Genomic DNA, 8,838 nt, shown 5'->3' with positions numbered 1-8,838 from the left:
TGGCAGATCAAATTAGATCAATCACAAGAATCATGACTACTGGAATTTAGGAAAGGGCTAGTTTCCATGCCCTTAGCACAATTTCTAGCACTTATAGCCTCTAACTGTCACAGTTAATTCTCAAGTTTAGAGCAACTAAACATCCATGCCATATTTTTTCTGGCTTTCATGGTCGGCATCTCCTGCTTCTTAAATAAAAACAAATGATACATGTCAACCTTTTTGCAAACCTCTCTCAGTTGACCATCTGGCTAAGATTAGTAACAAGTTCAAAATCAAGTCACATGAGGCCTCACTTTCACACACAGTGCATCTCTCCAGAAAAAGGAAGACAATCATAATAAACATCTTCTTGTTGGAAATGAGTACAGTCATGCTCCAACTGAATTCATTTTGCGTGATCTCCCCTGTTCATTGCCAAAGATAAACAAGAAGTCAAGCAGCCTTGAGAACACAAGGCAGTTTTAAGCATGATGATCTATCGGACTTCTCTTATCTGAAAGGCTTTCAGGAGTAACATGGGACCTGATCGAAAGTGTACAAAAATAAATGGGCATTTCTCATTGCCACTTATCAGATTTGAAGAATGTACATTTTGTAGCTTTCTTAGTGAAAAATTAGTGAGCTTCAAGTGAGCTGGGGAAAATATAACAGAGTAGGGAAAATTTTTGAGAATAATAATTACTATTAAGAACTTATTATAGAATTTATTTCTCAGAAGTGCACTACATAGACTGGGGATCCCGTGGCCCATATATTGTGGGTCCTCTCATCACCCCTAGCCATTGGCCATGCTGACTGGGGCTGAAGGTAGTTTGAGTCAAGCAACATGTGGATCCCCCAACCCCTCTAGCTATAATACTATTTTTTAATTAGCCAGACTTTTTCATCCACAGCTGTTTCCACATGTCATTTGTGAAGAACAAAAAAGCCAGAGTGTCCTTCCCCTGACTTCTGAAGTTACAGCACAGCTAGAAGTTGGAGAAAGGTTATTTCTTGTAAGCTTTGTTAATGTTACATGCTGCCCCAGTCTCTAAGTGGTGAGAGATTCCAGAGGTTTCAAGTGCTTAGCCAGGGTTTGGTTTCCTTGGAATGGGGGAAAGTGGAGACTGTGGTGTCTTTAGACTATATGGTTTATTTAGACTTATAGACAACCTAAACCTAAGGTGAAAGGGCTCACAGCATTAACACCCCAAATGGTATTGCTTCCCCATTAGTCACGGCTTTGGGTGCCAGCATAAATCAAGCATGGTTCTGTCTCTCTAGTTTCTGCCTGCTTCTAGTTCAGCTCTCCCACAACACCAGCTATTGTTCTTTATCTACCAGCTAGGTGAAGAGGAGTGTAAGGCTCACTTGTTTGCAAAGAGAGTACCTTCACTTAGTTGTATCTCTTGCATCCCAACCCATTCTTTTTGGATGCTGATAATGGTGCTTAGGCCAAGAGCTATTGCTCATAGTCCAACACACATGCAGACCTTGATACCGTTTTTGTGGCCCTCGACAACATTTGATGCTTCCCCTGCCCTCATGCTGCCTTCCAAAAACTGAGCAAATGAGGCTCTGGGCTTTGGGAAGCAGGCTTGAGGGCTCTGACAAGGTCCTAGTCCTCTTGCCTCCATCCAAAAGCCTACTTAGCCACCAAAAAAAGCACCAAGGGCCGCATGTGCCCCTTTGGCCACACACTGAACCACCCTGTAGTGCATCTTATAGTGCAAGCTATTAACATTACATGTGCTACTCACATCACAACAGTTTGCAACCTCCTGCTGATTAACGCAATGCTGTATATACAAAATTGCTTGGGGGGCTCAGTGCTTTGTGACTGGCTCCATGATCCTGCCCTCTCATCTCAGACCAACAGAAATCTTATTAAATATTGCTATGAGTATGGAATGTTTAATCGTTTTTTAAAAAATAATTGTTCCGCGCATCTCCTAATTACAAGTATTCTGTATTTTTGTTCAAGTCCTTTACAAAGATAATTGAAACCATATTGTTCCTCCAATTTCCTAAAAAAGGAAAGATATTCCCTTTTGCAACCCAAGCTACATTTTATTAAGCATGACTAATAATATATGTCGTTATTATTCAGGGTTCCAATTGTCTCATAATACTCAGCTTTAACAACAAGAACAAAAATTGGCACACTTTTTTTCGGTTGTTCTGCCAGACATAGATTTAAAGGGAGAATGATGTGATCACAAATAAATAAATAATATCCCATATATTATTGGCCTGCTGAAATGGAATAGGTCAGGGGTTCCATAACTATGTATGTTAGTCTGTGAGCTTTATTTGGGTGGTACTTGACATGTCTGTGGATTTGTGATTGAAAATGAAAGCTGGAAAATCCATCACAGCAAATATGTATTATGTTTAATTGTATTTGTATTGTTTATATCTTATATTTTATTGTATTACAATTTGAATTCAATGGAACTACAACTGCTGTAACAGTCGGGCAGGGATCATTTCCATGGTTCATCAAGACCCTCAGCAATTTTCAAGTGATCTGTGGGGGAGTGGGAGTTTGGGAACCACTGAAATAGAAGTGAAAAGGAATTAGGGGGTTGCAAGGGTGGGGGAAACCACACAGGTAACGTGCATTGGGTAGAGACACCCCTGCCCCCTCTCTGGTGTGTACAACAGTGTGCAAACCTGAGATACATTGGGGGAAATGGCCTTGCTGCATTTTAAGCTGCTAATTCATAGCCTCCGTTCAGAACCAGCTCATTATTTCTGACCTTATCTCAGCATGCAGACATCCATTTAAAAAGTCCATCTGTTTCAGAGAGCTGTCTCCGAGTTTCTAATATTGGCACATGCAAGCTGACGGTGCTGTATGCCATGTTGCCCTTCAGAATTAGAGCTCCCAGTGCCATCCAAAGCTATTTTGAAATCCACCCCCAATCCTTCCCAAAATAAATACAGAAGTCAGTTCTAGATCTTGGTCAAAGGTCTAGATCTGGGTCAGAGTGTGAGCTGCAAGCCCAAAAGTCTCCACTTCAAAGCTTTCCTCAGCATGAACTAAGTAGTCTTAGGCTCATATCCTAAATGGGGAGTACTTCTGAGACCATGCATAGGATTGCATTGATCTCTCTAAGCTTCAGTTTTGAAATTAGGAGAACATAATAATAATATACCTGCTGTGCTGCTCCTTCAAAAGCAATAGATAAATGCAATTGTTAAGAAAGCATCTGTGACTACATAGTCATGCACCACTCTCCAAATTGCATTAATTAGGGAAAGCAACTTGCAGCACTTGAGTCCCTCCTGTATATCCTGTAGGCTCTTCTGAGAATCCAGAGAATCCCAGCCTTCATTAAAAAATAAATAAACTTACATTCTTTATGTTGCAGAGCTGCAGTTGAGGGCCAACTGGAACCTCATAAGGGTAACCTTTCTGGGAGACTCTGAGAATAAAGATAGTGAAGGGACTTGACAAGCTTTTGACAGATAGCAGTGGATGGGGAAGGGTGGCCCAGCAAAAGAGCTCCAGGATCTGATGCAAGGGGAAAAATTATTTCACTTTGCCAAAATGCCTAAGGCTGCAATCCTAGACCCACTTAGTAGAGAATAAGCTCCTTGAAATTGAGTTATAAATTACTTATGAGTAGACATATATAGGCATGTACTGCAAGGCTCCTATGGGCCTGCGTAATAATGACTTATTCGTAAGGGATGGGGAACAACTATAAATCTGCTGCTATGGCCCAGACAAGAAAAGACTTCTTTGTCATGCTCCAAGTATTCATGATATTACAAAGCAAACAAGACAATTCTGAACAACACAGATTCTGATTTTTTAAAAGTTTGTAAAATCTGTTAACATGAGGCAAAATGATACTTTTCTCTAAATTCATGTTTTCATGGAAGGTCCTCTTGTCAGTTGCCTAAAGGAAATGTTGGCATAACAACAATTTATCAATGTAGTGATGACATACACAGATCATGTATGGTTTTACTAGCTAAAACTACCTGTAGTTGCTCAGGAATTATAAGAAAAGGGGGGAAATCAGTGTTATTTTGAAATCAGTGTAACATTTCAATGTAATTTTAAAATGTTCAGTCTGCCATCTTGATTCAAAATTGTGTCCAATTGTAACCAAACAGACAAAAAACTTTCTCCTTGATATCAGGAACCATAATGCACACTTTGCTTGTGGTGCCTTAAGTATATATAGGACAGACAAAAAGACAAATACATCTTCAAAATATATAGTACATGAGGCTGAAAGCCTGAATGCACAAGGTTGATACGTTCCATAGGTTCACAAAATAGTTTTGTGGGTTCGTGTTGATATGTTGTGCACAACTGTAATGATTTTTAACTGCATCGCTTTTCCTGCAAGTCTCATGTTGTCACTTCTGCATTTGTTTGTAGTGTGGAGTTGATCACTGGTTCCAAGTTCCCAGGAAGCCAAATCACTGTGTCACTATCGCTTTTCTCCAGGGCTGGAACATCCAGTTCATCCATTTGTCTCTCTCCCAAGCCAAACTTACCCACACAGTAATACCATCCTTAAAGGCTAATACTACAAGCTTGCAGAGTTCTCAAGTGAAATAAGTGAAACTATTTAAACAGGTCAAGAAACTGCAGCAGCAGCTACTCCCCCAGCCCTCCTGCAGAGGTTATTCTGTTTGATGAGAATTTTTGTGCTCTGCTGGCTAAAAATTGCTTCTGATTGTTGAGGACTGTTTGGCTTATTTTATTTTCCACTATTTTGTTTTTACATCGGTTTTTATTATTTGCATTCCTCTCTTTAACTTTTTTATTGTTATAAGCCGCCACAAGAGCCAATAAAATAAAAATAAAAGTAAAAGTAAAAATGAGCACTAAATATATTTGTATGAGTCTTTAAAAAAAAGCTGTTTGTACAATAGAGAGTGATGAGAGATCTGCAAATGTAAAGTTACATCCTTTTCCATACTCAGCAATGGGGAAGCCTTACTTCTGTACTAGGAATGCGATCCTGTACACACACTTGCTTAGGAATAAGCCCCACTGAACAAGCAGGATTACTTCTGGGTAAACAAGGACAGGACCTGTTGTAGGTAACCAGCTATCTAGAGCTGCAATCCAAAGGAAAGCTAGTCATCCTAGTTAGGTAACCTCAGACTCTAGACTCCATTGGTATTAAAATGGGGCAGGGATTCTCTTTATATGGTGATGTGTATTGCTTGCATTTGGGCAATCTCTTGGTCATTCTGCTGAGTGGAGCCCGTAGACGTCTGCTCCAAAGTTCTAGCCTGATAGTTTTGTAAGACGGTTTTTTGTAAGATGGTTTTGTAAGATGGTAGCCTGATGGTTTTGAGAGCCAGTGTAGCATAGTGGTTAAGAGCGGTAGACTCGTAATCTGGTGAACCAGGTTCACGTCTCCGCTCCTCCACATGCAGCTGCTGGGTGACCTTGGGCTAGTCACACTTCTCTTTGAAGTCTCTCAGCCTCACTCACCTCACAGAGTGTTTGTTGTGGGGGAGGAAGGGAAAGGAGAATGTTAGCTGCTTTGAGACTCCTTAGGGTAGTGATAAAGTGGGATATCAAATCCAAATCCAAACTCCTCCTAATGGTTTTATGTTACGCCTATAAGAACAGAACTTTAAAATACATAATTTCAATATATTTGTGCCTGTCTAGCAGCTGCTCAGATCTTTGTCAATGGCATACAACCTTTGGCAATCCTCGCAGAACTCTAGCCCAATGGTTGCCATTAATTTGATCTGAACTGATTTTATAATGAAATGATTTTAGAATGTTGTATTATTTTACTGTTGTTAGCCGCTCTGAGCCCGGCTTCGGCTGGGGAGGGCAGGATATAAATAAAATTTTTATAATTTATTATTATTGTGGTACACAGCAGCAGTTAATGCAGTGTCCCTGATTAAACTGTTTTAAAAACGTTTCTGGGCTGCACCAGGAATGTCTGAGGATCCATCAGATGCCAGGCTTCACAACTGTACCATAATTTTGCTGCCTGATATTGTGTGAGAATCAAAGTTCTGTCCTCTCTCAGGACTGGAGAAACAATTATATGTCATCTGGAGTTCATTATTTGAACTGTGTGTGACAGGGCAGCATGGAATGAGTTCTATTTTCACATCAAACAATGTTTTGGGAAGTTTTAGCCAATACTTCTCATTTGAATTTGTGAAAGTAAGAAGGCAGATTCACACATCAGCCTCTCTATAGCATTCAGATGTGCAAGTCTCCTGCAGAGTTGTGTACTTGGAAAAATGAAACCTGCAAAAAGGTAGCACACCAATGGTAAACCTGTTGTTTTAGAAGTCAATTTTGTACCGAATCAGAATGAGATTTCTGCATAACTAGTTCATCTAAAATTGGCTGCTTATGGGGTTGCATCCCATAATTGGTGCCATTTAAGCCCATGTTTAAATATTCTATTGAAATCACTGGGACTTGTAGCTCAGTCCTGTGCATATTTACTAAGAAGTAAACCCCACTGTGTTCAAGGCAGGAAAGTGTACATAGGACTTCAGATATATGGTACAATCCCACATGCAAGATCTCCCAGCCAATATTGCAAGAGGTGAGATATGTTTTCACTGGGAATATGGGAACAAATGCTTTTATGCTCATGTGCCCCCACAATGGACTATCCCCTTTTCAATAACAGATGGATACGATTAAAGGGGGTAAAGTTCCCACATGGACATCTTAAAGCAACAACTTCCTAACCATGGCTGTGCCCACTTTGCAGACTGTGTTGCATAACCTTGCTTGTTGCTGCCACCTGATTTTATGTCTTTCTTCAGTTGTGGGGTGTGAGGATGTTTTACCCTTGAAGAGATTTGAATGAGTGATCTCCTGAGTGTTTCTGTTTAATCACAGTACCACAGGACACCATTGGTGTCAACACAACATACGTGTTTCCAGTTCATATTGTGTGTGCTAGCTCATTACATATCCATGTGGTGTTTGGACACCATCACTGGCATGGTACATGGTGGTGAGCAATGGCGTTTTCATTTTGTCATTTTCCCATATTCCCACTGTATTTTGTATTCTCTGAGTTGTGGGTTTTCCCCTCCCACTTTTCTAGGTTGAAAGTCTATTGGATATGGTGGTTGTCCTACCTGGACAGTTGTGGCATATCTCTGGAACTGCTGTGAGCATAGAATTGCTTGTGTAATTATGGCTGAACTGACTTCATAGTATATTAATTGTCCTTCAGAGTAATACAACAGCCATGGAATATTTGCCATGCATTAACTGAAAGCTAAAAAGAAATTCTAATGTTCTCTTAGCAACAATGTTGGATATAGTGGTACTCCTCACGATTTGTGTAAAGATACTGCTATAGGCAATCCCAATTTCTACCCTGGAGGTTAACAGGGGGCGTTATGTCACCATAGGAAAAAAGGTGTCCTTTGAAACTAAGGTTTCTGAACAATGTTTTTCAGGAAGGAGAAAAGAGGGGCCTGAACTCCATGCACTGGCTGGGTGAGGCTACACACAGAGACCTGGGAGCAGGGCTGGCTACTGTTTGGGACCCAAGCTTGCCGGCAGTGGCGTAGCGTGGGGGGGGCCGGCCGCACCGGGCGCAACATCTGGGGGCTAGGGTTAGGGGGCGCAAATCCACGGGTTAGGGGGCGCAAATCCACGGGTTAGGGGGCACAAATTACTTGCCTTGCCCCGGGTGCTGACAACCCACGCTACGCCACTGCTTGCCGGTGCTGAGAGAAGCAATGAGAGACACTCTTGGGGTATACTGTTCTTCACTCTCTCCATCAAGCTGCAAATATGTGTAAAATAAACCATATTTCATAAAGACACCAGCTTCCACTGTGCCTCATTCCAAAGGAACACAAACCTTGGTTCACTGCCAAGACCCCTGGAATCTCACTGCCGCTCAGCAGAGATTGAGGTGGCCAGTAACAACACATTTCCAGAGTCTGCTTGATAAACTTGGATTTATTTTTCTTTTCTTTTTTTGCTTTATAATATAAAATTTATATCAACCTTGACAAAACAGGCAATTGCAGCAGCTAATTAAAAAAACACAAGCAGGTGGAATCTGCAGAGTTATTTGAAAACAGGGAGAAATCTGCAGCATTACAAAACGAGTTTTGTATTAAATCAAGCTGATTTACCAATGATTAGAAAACAAGAGTTTGATTTTATAATTTTATAATGTAGCAAACCCTCTAGTAAGGTAAATGACCCCTGGATGCTTAAGTCCAGTCAAAGGTGACTATGGGGTGCTGCGCTCATCTCACTTCAGGCCGAGGGAGCTGGCATTTCTCCACAGGTAGCTTTCTGGGTCATGTGGCCAGCACGTCAGGCACAATGGAAATGCTGTTTGCTTTCCTGCTGCAGCAGTACCTATTTATGTACTTGCACTGGTGTGCTTTCAAACTGCTAGGTTGGCAGAAGCTGGGACAAAGCAACGGGAGCTCACCCCATCACATGGATTTGAACTGCTGACCTTCTGATCAGGAAGCCCAGGAGGCTCAGTGGTTTAGACCACAGCGCCACCCGTGTCGCTTAAAAACCATCTAGTATGCAAATGCAAGCAGATTAGTGAATAACTTGTTCCAAAGTTTTGCAGTTGCTACTGCACATATGGTAGTGATTGTTTTAAGAACAAAGACACATAATGAAGTCACAGAGCTCAGTACAAAAAAGCATTTTCATGGTTGTGACTTGGAAGTCTTCTGCTCAAATCCCATTTGATCTGCAAATTAATTTAAACACTTTGGTTAAAAGCTCCCTGCCTTCCTAATATCACATTTCTGAGGGCTCAAATATCTTCCTGTTTTAAAATTCCTCTTCTCCTTCCATCTGAAGTAAAGCATAATACCACAATTGGCTGTATA

At 41.0% G+C, this 8,838-nt stretch overlaps 1 long non-coding RNA gene across 1 annotated transcript; it reads left to right on the top strand.

Moving 5' to 3' along the window:
* Positions 1–7,777, top strand: LOC309373964. The gene is made up of 3 exons (XR_014170316.1): positions 1–998; positions 7,423–7,532; positions 7,701–7,777. It is a non-coding gene; the product is annotated as an uncharacterized lncRNA (long non-coding RNA).
* The last annotated feature ends 1,061 nt before the right edge of the window (positions 7,778–8,838 follow it).

This window comes from Podarcis melisellensis (assembly GCF_964234715.1).
Source record: "Podarcis melisellensis genome assembly, chromosome: 7".
Taxonomy (NCBI): Eukaryota; Metazoa; Chordata; class Lepidosauria; order Squamata; family Lacertidae; genus Podarcis; species Podarcis melisellensis.
The sequence above is the reverse complement of the archived record's forward strand: the minus strand, read 5'-3'. Positions and strand labels throughout refer to the sequence as shown.